This window comes from Pelmatolapia mariae, linkage group LG15 (assembly GCF_036321145.2).
Source record: "Pelmatolapia mariae isolate MD_Pm_ZW linkage group LG15, Pm_UMD_F_2, whole genome shotgun sequence".
Classification (NCBI taxonomy): domain Eukaryota; kingdom Metazoa; phylum Chordata; class Actinopteri; order Cichliformes; family Cichlidae; genus Pelmatolapia; species Pelmatolapia mariae.
The window spans coordinates 1,724,147-1,738,321 of NC_086240.1; the positions used below are offsets into that span (position 1 = coordinate 1,724,147).

At 42.5% G+C, this 14,175-nt stretch overlaps 1 protein-coding gene across 1 annotated transcript in view; it reads left to right on the forward strand.

The window, feature by feature from the left end:
• The first annotated feature begins 5,147 nt into the window (after positions 1–5,147).
• flrt2 (fibronectin leucine rich transmembrane protein 2) overlaps positions 5,148–14,175 on the forward strand; it is a 58,234-nt gene continuing 49,206 nt past the window's right edge. The window contains exon 1 of the mRNA XM_063495159.1: positions 5,148–5,626. The gene's annotated coding sequence lies outside the window, so the exon portion shown is untranslated. The remainder of the gene's footprint in view (positions 5,627–14,175) is intronic.

Sequence of the window (14,175 nt, forward strand, 5' to 3'; positions counted from 1 at the left end):
AGCCCAGCTGGCTGAGGCTGGTTCAGATTTCTTCCTGTTAAAAGGGAGTTTTTCCTTCCCACTATCACCAAGTGCTTGCTCATAAGGGTCATCTGATTGGTTGGATTTTTGCTCTATAGTTGTAGGGTCTTGCTGTTGTTGTGATTTATTTAAAAATATATGTAATATATCTAAAAACTGAACTCATTGTTACAGTCACACTGCTGTCACCCCAGCTTTTGTGCTTTATGGTCTTTCAGTTTTGTGGTAATACACTATATGTACAAAGGTACTGGGCCGTCTACACGTTACACCTATGGGAGCCGCTGCCATGGAAACTCACGCCAAAAAGCATGAGACTGCAAACACCTGCATTCAAAGTTTAAGAAGTGTGGCCCTGAGGTTTTGTCCATGTGATGTACTTAAGCAGGATATAAATAAAAGCTCTTGTAAGTGTGCTTTTTAGAAAAGGGTGCAGACACGACAAGTTTATTGCTCTATTTTTACCCGGCAATCACACAGGCCATGATGGCATGTAACACAAAGGTAATGTAAAGAGTAGTGTATTACTTTGTTCAGGGAGTAAATAAAAGTAACAACTCCAAAAATGGTGCCGAGCAGCCAAAGTTAGCATGCTCCAATGTTCACAGTAAGAGTATGTTAGACAGCTTGTAGCATGTAGCTCAAAGCAAACCACAGCAAACGCCCAAAGCTCCGAGCACGGTGTGGTTGTGGACTGCAGATAAAAGCATGGCTTGTGTAACGATGAAAGAGCCTTGAAATAATTCTATTCATCTAAAGAAGTGACAAGGTTTATAGGACAAGAGTCCCTTGTAAAGCACCGAGTGTGGTCTGTTCTGGTCTGGAGGAGCAGCGGTGGAATATGAAAGACATTTTTCTTTTCTCCACCTCTCTGTTTGTTCAGTTTCGCTCTCGTGGGGGAAACAGATCAGAGCATGAAACACATCTGGGACTGGACTGGTGCAGACTGTGTGTGTGTTGGATGGGGGGTACCTACTGTAGACTGGGTGCTGGAGAGAATCACCACTGTTTTCTTTCTCAGTAGCGTGCCCCACGCAGGTTTACACTGTAGCCGTGCCATACGCTCTACCCAGGAAATGGGCTTTATTAATACATTTAAAAGCACGTCAGGCTTTGGTGACTTATGGTCTATATAAGCCAATGTAAAGGTGCATTGTCGGCACCTTTTCACCAATAACGACAGCGTGAGAGACGGAAAGAAAAACATTCTCTGGGGGCCCGACCGGTTTGGGCCTTGCATGGGGGGAGAAGGCTGTTTTAGCTGAGCGTTCCAGGTGTTGCTTTTTAATTGGCAATTCCACAAGCAATAAAGCATTTCACTTACCTTCGCTTGTAAAGTGCTTTCATTCCATCTCCAAATGATGTAATTACCCAGCCGTCCCAGGCGAGAGGGAGGAAGGAGAGGAGAGGAGAGGAAGGTCTGCTGGCCTCTGTGCCGCTCGCTCTCTCAGCCAGAACCCTGGCGAAGAGTTTCTCGGAGAATGTTTTCATTTAGGAATCCAAATACCGTAAAGCGAGGTAGTCATTTGCACAATAAACATACGGCGCTTTAATTTCATTTCAAGCTCAGTGTGGGTCTTCCATTAAAGAAAACACATCAAAACAAAACCAAAAAAAGCCCGAACATAGGTTTGCAGTTGTGTTTGATGTATGAAGGTCAGCGGGGGATGTTTGTTCTTTGTTGCTGGACACAGATGGCGAGTGATTTTTCTGTGTAGCCAACACTGATTTCTTTTTATTGCTGTTCATAAACCTACAGAAGCTTTTTTTCTCATCACAGTTACAGTTTGACTTCTTAAGTCAGTACGTGGGCACAGCCACGCTTGCCAAATTCAGTGCTGAGATGCAAATGAGTTTTAAACCTGTCCACTTCTTCACCCTTTTTTCTTCTACTTCTTCCTGAAAAGGCTTCAGATTACAAATATGCTAATGAAGTCAGCTAACCCATGCTGCGATGTTATCGTTTGAAATTTTATGTGATTTAAAAAAAACCCCAAAACACATTTTCCTGTTTAGCTTGTGTGGAATTCCCTCCGAGACACAGAAAGGTCAGAAGCGAAGCCAAGTGTCTGTCGGCCAAGCGTGCAGAGACGTGTAACACTAACCTGAAGTCATTTGACTAAAACCGATCTCGCGATCCACCTTGAGGGGGGGATTGTGAACCCTCAAGAACAAGTTCAGTCTGTCAGCTTGTGGCGTGGAGCAAGCTCTGAAACACAAGCGCCGTTTGATCAACATCGGCCGACGATAGGTGGAAGAAAAAAAAAAACAAGAAAAAAAGTGGAATTCCACCGAAGCCGTGTGACCAAATAGCTCAGCGTGGATTTAGAAACACAGAGGAGAAAGTCAAAGGGAAAACATTCTTTTCACATAAAGCCTACCTGGCAGAGATTTTGCATATCAGACCTCCCCAGCGCCTGTCAGTATTCCAGCAGTGGCAACACTGCCAAAAACCACAAAAACAAGCTGTTCGCTATCACTGCTGTTCCCATGGGAACAGGCCCGCAGAGGGTGTGCCCGCTCCGACACTCATCTGCACAAACAGTATATGAGCTCAGTCCTCAGCATGCTACACAGACCAGGAGGGGAGGGAGGCAGGAGGCTGGGTGAGGGGTGTGTGTGTGTCCCGTCAGCCTGTTTCTCTGAGACGCAGGGCCTCATACACAAACTTGAAATCAGTATAAGCGATTAGCTGGCCCCCGCTTGTGAAAAGTGCCACAAGGGGGAAAAAGGATCAAGACTCCTGAGATTTTGGGCCCGCGGTGCTCATTCGCACACTTCCTCTCCTTAATAAAGACCACACATTCCCGGCGACTGGAGCGGCTGCCAGGGCTGCAGTTCAAAGTTAGCTGGGCCGGCAGAAGAGGGGGAAAGAGTAAACAGCAGGAAAAACAGCAAATTAAAAAAACGCCAGGCTGCATCTGTGATTCACCATTATTATGATTATTTTTGTTTTACACAGGAATATAGTTTGATCATCTCTGAGAGAATTACTTTGCTCTCTCTATCTCTTTTGGTGTGTTGTGCATTTAGCTATCAGTGCAACGCCTGCTCACACCTCTGCAGCATCACCGCAGGTGCAGCAAACTGCATATAATTAGCACAAAGTGTACTACAGAGGCAAACGTGCCACAAAACAGGTGCCGGTGATTGTTAGCAGCTCTGCATTTGCATATGAAACTGCAACAATATGGCCAAAGCTTTCACCCTCAAGTTAGCCACAAGCTAAAAGTGGTCTTTTTGTTTTTTATGGCAGCCTAAGAATATGAAATCCTGACAACAAAAAAATCTATTCATTGGCATATTATTGGTATTTACTTACACTATGAGAGAGTTTAAACAGAACATTTCAATTCAGTTCTATTTATATAGCAGTTACCTCAAAGTACTTTACAATATGATAACAGGGGGTCGTCTGATTGTTGGGGTTTATCAGCAAACACTTGGCGACAGTGGGAAGGAAAAACTCCCTTTTGACAGGAAGAAACCTCCAGCAGACCCGAGCTCAGGGAAGGCAGGACAAAACACACACAGATAACATTGCTATGCTGCATTAATTTACTCACAAAACAATAATAATGATAAAAATATACATATGTTTCACCCAAACTATTGAAAACATCTATGGACTTGTTCATTATAAAAAGCCAGTTGTTTTTCTACCATACAGTTTGCTAAAGTTGCCATTTAATATAAATGTGTTATTACAGACACAGGGTTCATGCAGATTTTCCCCTTTGTTTGTTAAATAAGGAATAAAATAAAGAGAGAATAAAAAAAAGTTAAAAATAGAGTCTTTATGATCATTATGTGAGAGGTGAAAATCAATTCAGGCTCTGTAATTACAAGACAGATTTCATCCACTTGCTAAATATTTCTCACTTTGATTACAACTTTAATAATTTATTCCCCGTTAATTTATTAATGTATCCGGGCACAATATCAGGGACCTCACAGGATCTCAGCTCAGAGGCTTTCACAGAGACGTATACGACTGCATGGCAGCAGCACAGCTAAGAAATCAGTATTATGTGTGTGCTTCCTGTAGGAATGAGAAGGGCAGTGGTCCACGTCAGCTGCCTTGTGGATCACCTTAATTTGGCGAGATTCATACCTGCAGCTACCACACTTCTATCAAAGCTGCAGGTGGATCGATACTCGGGACACATGTGGGTAAGATTTCTCAAACACACGACAGAGTGCACTCTGAATGTGTCAAGGGGAAATTTCAGCCTCCAGGGGTTTGTAAATTAGTTCCATTATGGAGTTTGAAAATAGGGTTTGACCTGATTAGGAATTTCTTACCATGCTCTTAAGTAGTCATCAAGACCCAGTGGTTGCATATTTTCAGAAACAAAGTGAATTATTGAGTCTGTAACAATCCCACACCTGACTGTTGTAAAACCATGTGTGAAAAACAGCATTAATGGGGGTTTAGTTCACATCTGGTTGAGAAAATCCAGGGCAGGGACAGAACTATTTTCTACTTAACCGCACAACATCATTGTGAATTATGGTGGAGTCTTTACAAACACTGATATGCATTTTGGGCTTATTCGCTAAGCCACAGTGATATTTTACCTGTTCCTCTTAATCTTCGGTGTAGCTGCCTGATCTAGGGGGCATTAGGTGCCATTAAACATATCCCTGCTCCTCATAATCCTTGCTAAAGTTGCACTATGCAAATAAACGTATTATTCTTCTGATTGTGGTCACACTCTTTTTAACGTAATTTTATAATCCGTGCCTCTGACCCAACGCTGCTCAAAATATGAAAACAGCAGAAGTAAAAAACACGTTTGTCCCGGAGGAAAACACCCGACCCCCTAAGTGAGCAATAAATCTGGCACTTAGACATGAATATGTGTGTATGTGAGCGTGTAAATGTACTCGGTGTTCCTGAAGTCTGTAGCCTCCAGAGATGTCAAATGTTGCCGGCAACATCCGTAACCCGTGACCCCTGAGACTCCTGTTTTGTTCTCGGCTCTCCGGGGCCCCCCTCTCGAGATATCCATCCGCTGGAACTCCCCGGGATGACGGACTCCCCTGTCATCCCCATTCCTCCGCACTACACCCCGGTAGCCTTTGACCTCCCCGCCACCTCTCGCCTCTTCCAGACTGCCCTCGCATTCCAGCAAAAGGCGCTGAAACCTGAGCCCGCGGTGAGCTCATCGAAAATCAAGAGTTAAATGATACCAAAAAAACCCTGAGAAATGTGAGAGGGAGAAAAGGGGAGAGGCACGCCGCCGGAGCAGGACAGGTCTGGAACTGGTTGTGTGTGTCTGCTCGCCGGAGCTCCTCGGGGGGGTTAAGTTACAGCAGAGAAAGCGAGGCGAAAGAGGAAGAAGAAACTGCTGGCGTCTTTGAATTCTCTCCGCTTTGTGTCTGCCTCGTTTGCCTGCTCCTCGCCGGCCTGACTGACTTGTGCCTGCAGTTTCCTCTTGACACACTTCAGCGAGCTCACCGCTCTCAAGTTAACGAGCCCCGTCGGTGTCGTCCCGGTGTCTGTGAGCCGGGCTGACATGAGAGTGTAACGCCGTGAGGGCTCCTCTCTCTGCCTCTGTTCTCCTTTGACCCCGCTATGACCACCGAGTGCTTAAAGACGGTAAGTGTGTGTGTGTGTGTTTTAAATTGCCCGCTGTGTTTGGATGTGTTTTAGAGTCTGTAAACAAAAAAGAAAAGAAAAATAGCAGATTTTTTCCCAAAGCTTTATCACAAATGTCACAGCTCTAAATCATTGTAAGTCATGTCTCATATTGTGATGAGTACCATTAAGATGCCTAATCACGGCAAACATAATTAAAGTAATCAGCGTCTATCTCAAGCTGAGCTCGGAGTATGACTGCATAGAAGTTGGCAAAAAGGCGCTTTTTTCCTTTCATGTGAGAGCATCTTCAGCTGAAAGCCAAAATGAACTTTCAGAAGTTGTTATTTAATTTTTTCCACGCATGCATTATTCATGGCTGCCTGTTTCTAGTTCACTGGCTGTTGTTCACTGTGCTTCTTCATGACCTCCTGCACTTGTCTTGTCAACCTTTGAGATGACGAATGCCTTCTGAAGCAAAGTTTTAAACAGGGCTGATGAATTTAATGGGTGGCCTACAGGAGACGCTAAATAAAAGGTTGAGTACACATTATTGTTATTATTGTCTTTAAAGAGCGTGATGAAAAGAGTGCACCCACAGCCTCTACGGTTTAAAAAAAAGAAAGCATTCAGAACAGGGTAAGGGCCGCTTTACGTTGTGTAATCTGCCACCAACTCTTCCTTTTCCAGCAGAAAGCGATTGAAAATAATTGTGAGCATACCAGCAATAACTTTTAAAATGTCTGAGGTGAAATAGAAACAATTATCTCTAACATCTTTCGCAATGGTCTCATTATTTAAATGGGTGTGAAGTCCTCCTCTGCCTCTCACAGGTAAACACTCCACGCTTCTTTGGAAATAATGACATCTCTATGATCAAAAGCTTTTTTTCCCTTTTTTACTGGGAAAAGCTGCCCTGATTGCACTCCATTTACAAAGCTGTTTTATTCACCGGCTTTTACTTAACAAACCTCCAGAACGCCAAGTCCCAGACCATGACTGCCAATGAACGTGATTAATGAGTAAACATAAGGCTACAGCATACAGAGAATAGTGACACACACCTCTCCAGCATCAACATATGACCTCTAATATTTCATTTTCCTAATATGTTCACAGTTGTTCCATATTGTGTAGCAGTAGCCTGGATATGTCTGCTGTTTTTGTCCCTGTAGATTTTATTTTCAGAATCATATTGTTCATACGGAGTCATCAAACAGCTAGCAGGAAACACTCCACATATATGTATTTTAACTCACTGCAAAGTAATGCTATAAAAAAAGTCACTGGGTCAAGTTTGCCGCACCGTTCTCAGAGGCTGTATCTGATTTGGAGCTTTTATTCATCACGCTACTTTTTGCTGTTTTAACTTTTTATCTGTTGGGTTTAAGTAACAATTTTAGAAAGTGTCTGTTTAAAATGCGAATCCTCTCTTAACTGTTTGAACTTGTAGCCAAAGTCTTTACCGGCTCTGATCTGTTATTTTGGGTTAACCATTTAAAACGTTTGCTCGGCTAGCTAATAGAAGTCACGTATTAAGCTAAGTGTTTGAAACGTGAATGCTTTCTTAGCTTACCATTTCAATAATTGTATTTAGCCCATTTTTAGCTAATTATTTAAACTAAATGTGAGCTTTAGTGCTCTGTTTATTTTTACAGTTCTATTCCTATTTAAATTTTTAACTACTTTTACATAAACAATTAAAATTCTTTGCTAATTATTTCAGCAGTTTTTATATATTAGCTGTTGTTGTTACATTTTTACACTTTTTGTTTCTGGTTTGCTAACAATCTTTGAGCCAAACAAAGACGGCACATCTGAAAATACATTTCAAAGAAATCTTATTTCATTATGATTTATGATGTTTTAGCAGTACAGGGAGAAGAAACCCCTCAAAAAACAAAAATCAATTAAGTAGAATCAAACTGATGCAATAAGAGGTAATACTTCAAGAAGACAGTTGAGTGTTATTGAGTATTTTATACACAGAATCAGCTATAACAGAATTGTCTGTCCTTCTGTAGTTTATACAGATTATTATTGAGTTACTACTACAGATGGCTTCACATGTAACCACGAGTTTCATATTTTAGTGGTCAAGGTGGTGTTAGTTCAACTTTTTTTCCTTATTTTATTTTAGTTTTTACAAAACATCATTTATGAGGCTCCATAATTTTTCCATATCATTTTTACACTGTAAAGTAACTTGTACGTGATCTCTTTGTTAAATGCAATGAAGCGTAAGTGTAAAGTGTCCGTCTAAAGGAACTGACATCTTTCCAAATCTGCAAATTTTCTGCATCATCACTTATGCATCAGTTCTTTAAAGTATGCATTGTGTAATGTGTCAGTTGACAGCTCAGCAGGCACCTTTCTGGAGCTCAGGTTAAAGTGAGCGCTTTCACCTCCACAGTATCATTGCTTTGGGGGACAGGCAGAAGGGTTTTACACATTAGTATAGAAATGAACACATTCGACAGCTGGAGTGTGTTTTCTACAACATGGGGGATAAAAGACGCATAGATTCAACCTTTTTTTAAATTTTTAAAAACATTTTAATACAATTAGTTGCAAAAAAAATCATTTCACATGACTTTGACATTAGGAATGGCTCACTGTGTCTGAGACTATTAGAAATGACAGTGAAGAAAAACTGTTTGATCTGTTTTTTTTTAAGCAGAGCTTTTTAGAAGTCTTGAATTACTTTATTTAGACTCAGAGCGCACTCTCGTTTATTAACATCCTGACAGAATACTGAATCCTATACAAGCCCAAACCTGTAGCACTGAAGAGTCAGCTGACGGCAGCGGCCGACTCAAAGCATGAATCAGACGTTGTCTGGTGCTGGACGCAGCCTGAGGGCAGAGCTCAGATATGCAGTGATGGAGGAGCAGGAAAGGACGAAGACGAGAGCGAGAAAGAGAGGGAGGGAGAAGGAAGACCATAGGCTGCTTCTATGGCCGACTGGGAAATCGGACACAAGGAGAAGCTTGTTCTCGCTCCGTCTCACTGTTCTGTGGGCATGTAGCAGGAGGACATGGCCTCTCCTGAACGAAAGGAAAATAGAGTCAAATACCAGAGGATAATGTGATTATAGGCAAATAGGAGAACGAAGGTTAATTAGAGTTAAGTGTCTATAAAAAACGTCTCTATGTATACATCTGCATTTCAGCCTCCGTCCCATCGACGGGCTCGAATTCTTTCTGCCTCCATTAAAACAAACATAACTCGGTAGTTCAGAAGGAATGTTGTGAATGTATATTTTTGGAAGATAATACCTGGACACAGTCATTAGATTATAGTCACGGCTTAGACATTAACATACCATAAAGACCGATGTACCTGGAAAAAAAGCCCCAAAAACACAAAGCTGCAACAGTGACCTCACGCGCACGTCTGGAGGTCGAACTGAGTCAACATCACCCATGATAAATCCCACCAATAGCTGTTTTCATCAAACACTCATAATCTCCCACTTGTGACCGCTGGCGCCCCATTAATGTGGGACCTGTCGTTCAGAGAGAGACACGCTGCAGCCGTGACCTCTGAAAGATACTGAACCAATGAGGGAACAGCAGCTGATTTTCTTTCTTTCTTTGGCGGTGGGGGGGCGCTAACATTCGCCATGTTGCATCAAATGTATCTGAAGATTAGAGGTGACCAACGCGGTTTGTTTTTTTCACAAAGTGAGTGACTCAACATTTCGCTGCACCTTTGATTGTTCTTTACGGGGCAGTTTAAAAGGAAAATCACAGCTTTGATTGCTGCAGTAACAATGTTCTGAAAAACACTGCAATTCAAACCACTTAGGGACAAAGAAACCCCGTAAACATCCAGAAGACTCATTTCAATCTGGCCCTTCTTCCTTCTCTCTCTGTGGCTGAGACCCAGGAACCGCCACGCTGTAAAAGGCATTTTGAATATTAGTTGTGGAAAATGTGACCATGGATTCTGGATTAAAGCTGATTGGTCACACGCTGTAGTTAGCAAGAAAAAGAAAGACTTGTTTTCATAATTCCTTCGTTCTATAACCGGCTTTGTTAGTATTCTTCAAGAGCTGCGATTTTTGGTTGTTGGCTCGTTATTTCCCCTGATGTTTAACTGTGTCTGAGGATACGTGCGCCACGCTTAGCGTAACCCTGAAGGTCTGTGGGCTTCCTCATGCCTTCTTCTTCTTGGACCTAAATCCATCCACCAGCTGACTGTTATTACTGCATAAATCTAATTCTGATGAGTCAGTTTTGGTGGGTTGAACTGAAAAATGTAATTACCATTATACATCCTGACAATGACTTTTTGCGTACATCGTGTAATGCATAACTAGAGTTCAGCCAGAATATGAAAAACCTCCTGAGGACTCAGCAAATGCTCGTTTGTCTAATGCTGGAACCTTCGAGCGTATAGACCAAAGCAGCTCGGACACATCAGGACATCAGGACTGGCCCTTTGGGGGTATCGTGTGGTGGCTGGCAATGATACACTGGCAGCAGATCCTGTGGGGCTACAGACCTCTGAGGTGAGACCTCCATTTATTCTGTGTTTTGTGCATCGTGCTGCTGGGTGAGGCTGCTGCCTTTGGGGTGTGTTGCCGATAGAAACCCAGCAATCTTTAAATGAACAGAGTGAATGACAAGGCACGCATGTTGCAGCTGACTGCTGTAAAAAAAGCATAACATCTAACTGCAGTCATGGCGACCTTAAGCAAGATAAGCGAATGCTCCGTCTTTCTGAGTACAAACTAGTCTCATAGTTGTTGGAGCGACATGGATATTTTGAGAATGAAGTTGTTCACCACAAAATAAGTTTTGAGTGGAAAAATTGGACGTGTTGTAGCTGAGATATGGACGTTACATCTGTTCTTTTCTTGTTCCTTTGCTTCCTTTGTAAAACACTTAACGATACTTCTAAACTGCTAAAAAACTGCAGTACGAGTATAGAGAGTTGGCAGGAAGTCTTCAGACACTTGAAGCTACTTGCACCTATTATTTCAGCAAGTGATGGGACAACATGTGTGCCAATGCATTTGGGTACTTTTGTGGTGCTTACTGCTATATTAGCTTCTGAACAGGCAGTATAACTGTTATGGTATTATGCCACAGACATAAACACCACAGATCTTATCCCCTGTCTTAACAACAATCTAGTATATTTCATGGTGCTACCATACCTGATGAAATGCACAAAGTCGTTTTTTTTTTTTAAATTACAGATAATGTATTATAATACTAATAATGATAATAATAATATATATACAGCATTCAGAGTATTGCCTAAACCAGCATCATGATACCTCGTTATGGGCCAAAACAGATACTCCACATTTTAATATAACTTATAGATTTTCAGCGTATTTGGAAGTTACTGAAGTACTTTGAACATTTTCTTACCCTTTGAGTACAGCGCTGCCTATAATTGAGGACAGGTTTTATGGCGCGTAAGCAGAGCCGTTCCTGTTTGCTTTGGAACCCTCTGAAAGTGGCCAAAAAAGCGCCGGCGAATGCCAGCCAGAAGGGCTGCCAGCAGGCGTACATAACACAACTCGGAGCTGCACTCCTTGATTTTCTGCTCCAGTCACACTGAACTTTTAACAGGCTTCGTGCTGCTGACGCATTCAGGACTCAGCCGCCCCCCCTCCACCCTCATCTTCCCCCCTTATCTTAGATTTTATGTTCACACCTCATAAAAACTCAATTTATTCCTCAAAGTTGAGCTTTAGTTGTGAAATCCTTGTTGTCATTTACAAGCGATGTTGCATTTGGTGTTCAGGCATCGCAGAGCTATCAGCATTAGTTTTTGTGGCAGCAGTGCTGCTACACACACACACACACACACACACACACACAAGTGTGAGAGTGACTGGTAGGGTATTTCTCTCAAATGTAACCAAAACAGAAAGCTGCAGATTAGATGAATACGGGCGATGAATCGTCTCACACCACAGTAATCGTGGTGATGCGGGTCGTATCAGACACCAGGAATGTTTGTCTCTTTTTCATTCCATGGAATCTTTTTATTCAGCTTTATGCGATGGCATTGGTTCTTTTTCACATTTACTGGGTTGTTGCTCCACTCGGGGCTTCTTGTCACATCTCAGATAGCTCAGAGTGGTTCGCTGTTTCAGCAGACCTCAGACCTTCCCAGAAGGCTTTAAAAATAACTGTTTACATTAGACTCCAAAAATGGACTCACATTTATGTGGCAAAACTTCCTTTTTTGATGACAAAAAATAAAAAATGTTTATATTTCCAAAGAATGTGGTTAAAATCGTCATTCTTCTTCATTCAAACCTCTCTCCTCTGATCTAACAGCAGTGATCCTACTACAGCTCCAGGCTTTATATTTAAAGTTGTAATAACAAGTTTCAACTGAAACTCGCAAAATGTAGGTTAGTGCTTTGTGGAGAAACTGTTGTTGGTAAGTACAGCAGCTAGATGTTTCTTGTACCTGGTCAACAGGTTTTCTTACATCTTATGAAGGTTTGGTTCACTAATCTTTACAAACTCTCTAAATTCTCTAGCTTAAACTCTCTACACAGATTTTCTGTAGGATCAAGGTCTGGAGACTTGCTAGGCCACTGTATGAGCTCAATGTTCTTCTTCTTTAGCCACTTCATTTTTGCCTGGGCCTTATGATTTGGGTCTTGGTGGAAGATCCATCCATGACCCATCTTCATTGCTCTGTCCAAGATTTTACGGTCCATGGCCTCCTTGTTGTGTTTAAGTTGTCCTGTACCCTCAGTCCCGAAGCGTAATAGTTCCACCTCCATGCTTGTCCGTGTGCACGGTGAGGGGGCAGTCTCTAACTGGTATTAATACCGTACCAGTTAGAGACTGTTCATTTCTTTGTAAGTCAGCAAACTTACAAATTCACTCCTGAAATCTCATCGATATTCCATCAGCTCTGGTCGCCACATCGCCGTTTGGCGTTGACGCCTCTTTATCAAAGATAAAGTTGCCCCAAAGTCGATGCCATTGTAACTTTGAGGCTGTTTAACATCGGCTGAAACCAATTCCATTTCTGGCAACGTTTTCCAGGGTGTATCCTGTTAATAATCTAAAGACTATTTGCTACTTCACTGCATCATTTGTTTAAAGCTGTTCAAATTGGCTCCATTTCCACCAGTAACATGCTAACGGTAACACTGAGGCACCACTAATAACAATAACACAGGCCCCACTCTGCTTTTTCCTCGTTCAGCAGAACGATTAATTTTAGCCTTTGCATGTTGAGAGTGATGAAGGAGGGTATTTTACCTGAAGCTGCATGAGCGGGCGAGATCAGAACTATAGTGCGCCGTATATCTTAACATCTGGCAAAAACATCACCGCCCGGGCGTCCAAAAAGCACAACATCTCAGCACAGCAGGGGTCTGTTTTGTTGTGTGTATGGACACAGTACACCAAAGGCAGTAGGTGGTTTCCAAGACTTATAGAGATGTATTTTTACTTAAATAAAGGACTCACAGACCTCCTTGGTCTCCAGCAGTTGCAGCCAGGTGTGATGTTACCGTCATGTGTTCTGTGTTAGGCGCTGGCAGTGACGTAAAGGACAGTTGGAAATGTGATGTGAGTGGCTCTGGGCACTAAGTCGTTTCAAATTTGATTTGAATCAGATTCCTAACCACCGACAGCGTGACTTTTACAATCTGCAATCTGATTCCAATTTGGATATGCCAAAAAACAAACATAACCAAATCCACGTCTTCACTGGTTTTCTTCACCTCCCACATTTTTATCACCTCTGTCTTCACTCCCCCCCCCCCCCCCCCCCCCCCATTCTTCCCTCTTACCAGTCAGCATGACATCATACCACACTGTTGTTGTTGCAGCACCCAAACCCTCAACTGGGCGATGCGGGTGAGAACAAAGGTCCAGTTGACACAACACGCCGTCTATCTTTCCAAACTAAACAGCTCACGGGTGTCGTGAAACTCCCCACCTTTCTGTTATTACTCACCTTCAAGTTTTGTCTTTATTAAACTTTGCGGCCTACGACGACGCTGCAGCTTAACACGGCAAACTGAAACAATCCTGTCGTGTGGGAAAAACATTGAATCATTTTGTTTATATGCACGAATCACTCTCAGTAAAACCAAACCTAGTCTGAGACCCCCCCCCCCCCAGCCCTGCTTTCAGTCATGTTCACTCCTCTTTAGACGTGTCTCGTTGTTTGCACGCGCTCCTTTTCCCTGTCTACATAAATCGCTTTTTCCTGTTCGAGTGCAGCCTTCGTGTTTGCCGTGTGTCTCTGCGTTGGACCGACGCTCTTCACTTCTGGCACTCTAAGCCATTATTTTCCTATTTTGCATGTCGCTTGCTGAGTTAGCGCACGCTGTCAGCTGCCTGCTGAGTGATGCATTCCTCTCTATCTCAAAAGCTTCGCAGTAATTGCTAGGTAATTGTTTGTCCAGTTATGCAGCATGCAAAAGCCCACCTCACATTATGTCAGTTAAAATCTGTCGAAACAATGCACCGCCAAATAAAAAAACCCAACAAAACATAAAACACTGAGATCTTTGCCCCGTGGCGATGTAGCCTCGCATGCTTCAGAAACTCAATTATTCAAATAAA